Below are 8,186 nucleotides of genomic sequence, written 5' to 3' on the forward strand. Positions count from 1 at the left end.
AGTCCCCTCCATCCTGCTCCCGGCCCGCACCGCCCCACGGACGGGAAGCGCCCCTGCCCAGGTCCCTCCAGCGTGTCCAGCGCGCGGGGCGGAGTCACGTGGGTGGCCAGGCTGGGGGCCCGCGCGCCCCTTCGCGCCCAGGCAGGTGCGCGCCGCAAGCTCAGCAAATCCTTTCGGTCTAGTGAGTCACACCCAGTCCCCAAAGCGCCGCTTCCGAGGACAGGTCTCCGCGGGGCGCCGAGGTCCGCGCTGCAGGTCCCGGAAGAGGGGAGGCTCCTCCCACTGCGGGTTAGAGACAAAGGCTTTCCCAAGGTGCCCCGCTGCCCCGACACTTGCGCCCCCTTCACGCCCACCTGGGCGGTCTCGGTGCGGTCCCCGGAGCCATTGCACCGCTCCCGCGCCGGCCGCAGCTCCAGGCGCTGCGCGAGGACCCGCCACTCCCGCGGCTATCCTCCACTCCGCGCCCTTCCCACAATGCCACTCCCCTCCCTCGGCCCCGTGGCTGGCCTCTGGCGCACCCCAAAGTGCGCCCTCCTCTCCTCCTCGCGCCCCGCCACCTGCGCCCCCCGTTCCATACCCAAGGGTTCCCAGTCTCCAGTCACCGCCACAACCCGGTTCTGGACTCAATGCCGGGCTCCAGGAGGGCGTGAGGCAGGTGTCCAGGCTGCGCGCAGCCTCTGCTCTCACTGCGACCGTCGATGCGCTGGGCATATGCGTACCCCGCACCCCCTCCCTCACCCCTCTCCCGATGTTCAGCCTCCGCCAGCCGCGATCGCTGCATCCTCAGCGAGCGGCGAGAGGGAGGCAGCAGGCTCGGGCACCAACAGAGACACCGTGTGACGGGCACTGCTCCGTGGTACTCAGCTTTGGTTAAAGAGCGGGCGCGCGGGAGGGGAGGGAACGGCGCGCTGGACGAGGAGGAATGGCTTAACTTTCCACGTTAAACCTTCACGAGCCATGGATGAGCGCGGGCGACGCGGCTCCCAGTAGGAGGATGACGGCGATTGGAGACCCTCAGCTCCCGAGCGTGTCGCAGTAAATCTGAAATCCGCCCCTAGAGGAGGAGAGCTAGGGGAGCGCGGGCTGAGGCAGCCACGCTGCTCTGTCTGAAGGTCGCCGGGAACCGCCGCCCTTCACCTTCCTCGGAAATCAGCCATACCCCGCCAAGGCTCCCCGCCCGGCGCTCGCAGACAGAGGCCACGTTCTTCCGGCCCAGGCAGCTAGACCTTGACACAAAGGACATCACACCGCCGGGGATAAGATCCGGAAGGGAGGACACCTTGACTTCTCACCCTGTGACACTTTTCCCTTTATTGGCCAAGGTAGGGTGACTTTCCTGGCTCGAGAGAGCCAAGGGCGCGGCAGCGGAAGGAAAGGGATGTCGACGATGTGCGGGGAGGAGGCGGTGACATAGAAGCCCTCCGTGCGGGCCTGGAAGGAAGGGGTGCGTGGCTGTGCCGGATGCATTTGGTTTTTGCTTTGGGGAAAGGGAAAGCCCAGGTCTCCTGTTGTTCCCAATGCACGTGGCAGCGTGAGGAGGCTCAAAGAGTCTTGGTTTCACCTTCCCGCGGCGGTGGCATACTTTTGGTTCCGTTTTCATGGTGGGAGCGCGTGGCGCCCGACCTGGTTAAGTTGCACGAGGGGCAGGGACCTCGCAGGGCTGTCGGGAGAGCGCAGCCGATGCGAGGGCGCGACTGCATACCCGAGCAGTGTTTGCATCCTGGGCATTGGGGCAATTTCCTGTGTCCGTAGGGCCCAGAGGAGAGTGTGTGATGCCCCGAGGGTGTGCGGGTGAGGGTGTGCGGGCGGCCGGCTGGGTTTCCAGGACTGGCCTCGGAGCGCGAGTAAACCGGATCACATTTGCCGCCCCTTGCTCTAGCTCTGCCCATCTCAGTAACGGAGAGGAGGAGGAGGATGCCGGGGCAGGTGACTAAAGGATGCTAGCAGTGGTCACTGTCCTTTCCCGCCCTGAAGAGGTTCTTTCCAAAATCGAGGAGGGAGGAGGAGAAAGGTGCTGGTCTGGGAACCAGGGTCGCTGGAGCTGGCGAACAAAAGGCCACCGCTTGCGCGTGGCCTGGGTTCGGACTGTCTCGCTTCCACGCCACCTCCTCGCCCCATCCCTAAATATGTTGCCACAAAAGGCCTTTAAACTGGCCGCGGTGCCGGGAGGAAAGCGCTCCCCAGCCCTAGTGTGCGTCCCGGAGCCCCCCCCCCCATCCTCCTACCAGAGCGTCGGGCTCCTCTGCACCCACTGGGACCCCACACCATCCGGGGCTGCCTGGGCGCTGCTCCCCTGCGGAATCTCCCGCCCTTGGATTTGGGCAGAACTGTAGTCAGAGGAGGTTTAAGTGCATATGGCGGCAAAAGGAATTTCGCGGTAACAGCGTCCCGGCGTTTCCGGTGCCTTTTACAGGCTGCCTTGAGCTGGGGAGGGTGGTGCTACCGTTGGGAGCCCTTTGTGTCTCGCTCTGCGGCGCAGACCCAGTTTTTATCGCACCTATGGACCTGACATCTCTGCGGTGGGTTAAAATTTTTTTTTTTTTTTTTTTTTTTTTTTACCCAGTTTTAGTGGTTTTTTAGTATAAGAGGGAGGAGAGACTAAATCTACGGATTGCAGACTGCAGGGCCCAGCAAGGCTGTAATTTGTCACCTTGATGGAAGAAATTGTGCAGTAACTCGTGCTTGTTCTGACGTCAGAGAGGCAACGGAAAGAAAACCTGAGCTAGGTGGCTGCCTGCCCTCATTGTTACTAAACATCTCACGCAGGGTTGGGACCCTTGAAATCAATGTGAATCGGTGGGACCCGGCACTAATCCCTGTGGGCCCCCTGGATTTTCGTTCACCCCCAACCTCAAATGGTTTTGCTCTTCAGTCACTTCAGTTCTCAGTCTGTCCCTTAGGCATCGGGAAACCCATCTAGTTTGGTTGGAGGTCTTAACCTTGACGAGGGTTTATTCCCTTTTTAAAAAGCACACCACATATTCAATAAATACTTGGGCGTCGGGGAGGGGCTTATTTTGTGGCTGGCAGCAACTAACAAGACAGTTCCTGTGAGGCTTTTATTCTGGGGGGCAGGGAGGAGACAGGCAATATATGCATGTATAAACCGCTTTCAGATATATGTAAGAGCACTGCACTGGAGAAGCAAAGCAGGGTCATGTGGGAGGGAGCGAGGAGGGTGCTTGTGGTAGATGACCCTCTAGGAGCGCCTGTGAGAGGGTGACATTTGTCCTGAGACTCAGAGATCAGGCATCTCTCTCTATTGCTAGTCCTGTCTTTTCCTCACTCTGGATGGTACCTGAGGCCAAAACCAATCTACTCATCATTGTTCCTCTAATGTCCAGCAGAGTAGCTGCTTAATAAAATGCCCGTTGTATTGAGATCTTGGCCAGTCTTCGTCTCATTCACCTCTTTATGCTAGTGTTGACCCCCCCCCCCCTTCTTTTCTACATCTCATTATTTGTTCTCCTTCTTCTAGGTTGAAACCTTAGTCTTTTCCTAGTCTGCTTCTCGCGTTCTCTCTTACCCTCTCCTCATTTCTGAGCAGCTGCCAGGCCCTTGCAAATGCCCCTCAAACCTGTTTTCTCATCCCCAGTCCCAATGTCCAAGTTCAAGTCCTCTGTCACCTGACCTAGACTTGGCGATTCAAGTAGGGTGTTGGGATACAAGAATCATGAAACAGACATGGGGGTGCCCTGAAGAAACCAGGAAGTCCTTCCCTGGGGAGGAAGATGCAAGCACAGCACGTGGCTAAAAAGTAAAGTGGCTAATTGATGAGCTATAACAGCTTTCTAGCTGGTCTTCTCCACGTCAAGCTCCCTTAATTCAATCTCGACACTTCCATGAGATCTGTATTTCTAAAACAATTTGCATTTTTTACAGGTAACTTTAAAATATATATATATAATTGATTTCAGAGAGGAAGGAAGAGATAGAAATATCAATGGTGAGAGAGAATCATTGATTGACTGCTTCCTGCACGCCCCACACTGGGTGGGGATCGAGCCCACAACCCGAGCATGTACCCTGACCAGGAATCCAACCATGACCTCCTGGTTCCTAGGTCCATGCTCAACCACTGAGCCACACCATCCACTGATTTCAGAGAGGAAGGAAGAGGAAGGAAGAGATAGAAATATCAATGGTGAGAGAGAATCATTGATTGACTGCTTCCTGCACGCCCCACACTGGGTGGGGATCGAGCCCACAACCCGAGCATGTACCCTGACCAGGAATCCAACCATGACCTCCTGGTTCCTAGGTCCATGCTCAACCACTGAGCCACACCATCCAGGCTCAGTTTGCACTTCTTAATGACCTTGCTTCTAAAAATCTTTAGTGGGTTCCCATTGCCCACAATTAAAGTATAAAATCCTCTGCCAGGCACTCAGGACCCTCCACAGTCTGACTCCTCACCTCTCTCCATCTCTTTGTCCCAGTTCACCTTGTGCCCTCCCTGTCACTTTTCTGCCTCAATATCAGTGTTGATTCCAGACTGGAATGCCTACTGAAATTCTATATATTTGTGAAGGCCTAGCCCAATGCCAATTTTCTACCTCTTTGAATATGTTCACTGATCACCTTTTAGCATTTTCACAAAGATTTGTTTACCTTCTATCATCTAAAGGTGATTTAAAGTATATGGGAAGATGTGTGTAGGTGATATACAGAAACTATGACATTGTACATAAGGGACTTGAGCTTCCATGGATTTTAGTATCCACAGGGGTTCTGGAACCAATCCTCTTAGGATATCAAGGGATGACTTGTTCCAGGTCTTAACTTTCCAACCTAGGGACGTTGGCTAAGTTGTTTAGCATCTCTAAACCTCAGGGTGCTTTGTTTGTTTGTTTGTTTAATGGAAATAATGATCATAACGATGATGATGGTGGCAGTAGTGGTACCCATCTTATTGAGTTATCCTGAAGATTTAATTAAGATAATGGATGTGAAGTGCTTGGCATGGTGTTAGCATTCCATCTATATTGAATTAAAAGGAACTTTGGGTTTCTCACCTATCCTAGGGAGTGGGGAAAGTTGATCAGTCAAGTTCCCCTTGCCTCTGTTATTTTATTACTCTCTAATCATTTAAAAATGCTTTTCAGAAAATAATATCTGAGGGAAACTACCCGAATCTTTTCAATCTGGGGGAATATACATCTGTGAAGGGTGGTGTGGGGGTGAGGAAAGTATGTGTGTGGAAGTAAGAACATTCAAAATCACATCATAGATTTAAAAAAAACAAAACAAAAAACCACACCTTGAAACATTGACCCTAAACTGAGTCATTGTTATACTTACTTTTGAAATTTAAACACATTATATTAATTGGTTTTCTAGGGACCACCTATGTGTCAGGAATTTAGTGATTAGGAATGCCCCATGGTTTGGGGAAACTGCAGGCACTGGGGACTTGGTCTCAAGTGAAGTTACCATGTGTCTTTGCCAATAATTAACTGGGTGCACTTGGGCAATTCGTTTTACATTTTTATGCCTCATTTATCATGTCTAAGGCTAATAATAGTATCTGAGCTGCCTAACTCAGAATTGTGAAGATAAAATGAGAACGGAATCTAGAAAATCCTTGAGCAAGTTAAAGGAACTATAATCATCTGAGGTTAAACCACTGCTAATGTTTATTTTTTTATTATTATTTTTTTAAACATATTTTATTGATTTTAGAGAGAAACATCAATGATGAGAGAGAATCATTGATTGGCTGCCTCCTGCACGCCCCCTAGTGGGGTTTGAGCCAGCAACTCAGACATGTGCCCTTGGCCAGAACCCAGCCTGGGACCCTTCAGTCCACAGGCCGACGCTCTATCCATTGAGCCAAACCAGCTAGGGCATCACACTGCTAATGTTTAGAAGATGGGTTTAGATTAGTGACTCTCAACTCTGCCTTCACATTGGTCTTACCTGGGGTCTTTTTAAAGCTTTGAATGCCCAGACTCCATTTCCAGAGATTCAGATTTAGTTAGCCTGGGTAGAGCCAAGACATGGGAGTTAAAAAGCAAACAAACACAAACTCATCAAACACCAGGGATAATTCTAGTATGCAGTGGTTTGGAATTAAAAGCAGAAAAAACAGAATCAGAAATTACATGAAGACCTCCATATGTCATTTGATAAAATCGTAGTAATGTGAAATCATGATGGCTTTTCCCTTGACTCAACTAAAGACTCAACTAAGCCAACCAGTTGTTGACATCATGGAGCCACAGCCTCAGGTTACAATTTATAACCTGAATTTCCCCAATATAGAAGCCTGTCCAGTGAGTGATACAACCGCAGCGGCATAAAGATTTAATGTGTGGGATCTCAGTTTCCATCCCTTAGGAGTGACAAAGAAGATTGGGAAAGAACGAGACAATGGAAAGCAAAAGGAAAAGGATAGGCTGGGGCCCAAGGTATTGGGTGGGGGTGGGGGGAGGGCAGGGAAGGGAGGAGAAGCGGCTCTGAGTGGGAGAGGGACAGGACAGAGTACAGGGAAGAAGTTGTGTTTGCTTTATTCAACTGGTTTTGTTAAGGTTATAAACTGGTGGCTAAAGAGCCAAATGAAGCCTGTGGGTGTGTTTTGTGTGACCTACAGTTTCTTTTAAAATTGTGTGGCATTAGTTGCCAACATTTAAATATCATAATTTCATTTAAAATCTGGATCTCTTGCATTTCTTGGAAAAAGAAGAAAAACATCTGGCTTTTTCTTACTAAAATAGATGGGATACATGTTCTCTAGTTGCTTATGTCCAATCTGCTTTGCTCACTTATTCTGCCTACCTGGGCCCTGGCTGCATTTGTTTTTAACCCTGAGTCTAAATCTATAGGGCTTAATTGCACATTAGAATCCTCTGGAGAGCATTTGAAATATCCATGCTTGGATGGGATCCGAGGTCAATTAAATCAGAAACTGGTGTGTTGGAAGGGAGCTTATCACTATTATTATTTTAAATCTTTAATTTTTTTATTTTTTTATTTTTATTGAGTTTATTGGAATGACATTGGTTAACTAAATTATATAGGTTTCAAGTATACAGTTTTATAATACATCATCTGTATATTGTATTGTGTTCACCACCCAAAGTCAAGTCTTCTTCTGTCACCGTTTACCCCCCTTTACCCTCTTCACCTGCCCTACCTACAGTTGTCTGTCTATGAGGTTTGTTGTTTTGTTTTGTTTTATTTTGCTTAATTTTCACCCAGCCCTACATCCCCCTCTCTTCTAACAGCTGTCAGTCTATTTTCTATATCTGTTTCTATTTTGTTTATTTTGTTCATTAAGTTCCACATATAAGTGTGGTGGCAGGGGAGAGGGGGTAATGCCACACAGATGGCAAGCAGTGGCAATGGTGGGGGCAAGGCCAGCTGCCCGCAGTCAGGAGAAGGAAAGCTCCAATAGCCCTGATCACCGGCCAGGCCTAGGGACCCTTTCTCTCTGACTGGCTTAATTAACTTAGCATAATACCCACCAGGTTCATATGTGTTGTCGCAAAAGGTAAGATTTCCTTTTTTTTTTTTTTTTTACTGTGGAGTAGTATTCCATTGTGTAAAGGTACCACAGCTTTTTTATCCACTCATCTACTGATGGGCACCTGGGCTGCTTCCAAATCTTGGCCATTTTAAACAACACTACAATGAGCATAGGGGTTCATTCTTTTGAATTAATGTTTTGGGTTTCTTTGGATATATTCCCAGAAGTGGAATCGCTGGGTCATAAGGCAGTTCCATTTTTAATTTTTGAGATAACTTCATACTGTTTTCCACAGTGGCTGCATCAGTTTTTATTCCCACCAAAAGTGCACCTGGAGAGGGTTCCCTTTTCTCCACATCCTTGCCAACACCTGTTGTTTGTTCATCTATAATAATAAAAGCGTAATATGCAAATCAACGAACAGCAGAACGACTGTCCGGACAACCACACTATGACCCACACTGGCGCCAGGCCAGCCAAGGCAGGTGCGATGCAATTGGTTGGAGGGCCCCGCCATCATCCCACAATCACTCACAGAGGGAGGCCCAGGCCACTGGCCAGCAACTCTGTGGTGGGTGTGCAGGGCCAGCCAGCGATCACCCCACAGAGGGAGGGGCAGCACTGCACAGATGGCAAGCAGTGGCAGCGGCAGGGGTGGGACCAGCTGCCTGCAGCCGGGGGAAGGAAAGCCCCAATAGGCCTTGATCGCAGGCCAGAC

General features: G+C 50.0%; 1 protein-coding gene across 6 annotated transcripts in view; it reads left to right on the top strand.

Annotated features, from left to right (window-relative positions):
• Positions 1-888: 888 nt before the first annotated feature.
• Positions 889-8,186, top strand: part of SLC38A1 (solute carrier family 38 member 1) — a 70,883-nt gene continuing 63,585 nt past the window's right edge. For 3 of the 6 annotated variants that reach the window (XM_015558612.1, XM_015558610.1, XM_015558613.1), the window contains exon 1: positions 1,052-1,322. The gene's annotated coding sequence lies outside the window, so the exon portion shown is untranslated. The other 3 variants (XM_006755521.2, XM_015558614.1, XM_006755519.2) reach the window with 2 other exon arrangements.

The sequence above is a fragment of the Myotis davidii genome, unplaced genomic scaffold (assembly GCF_000327345.1).
Source record: "Myotis davidii unplaced genomic scaffold, ASM32734v1 scaffold290, whole genome shotgun sequence".
Taxonomy (NCBI): Eukaryota; Metazoa; Chordata; class Mammalia; order Chiroptera; family Vespertilionidae; genus Myotis; species Myotis davidii.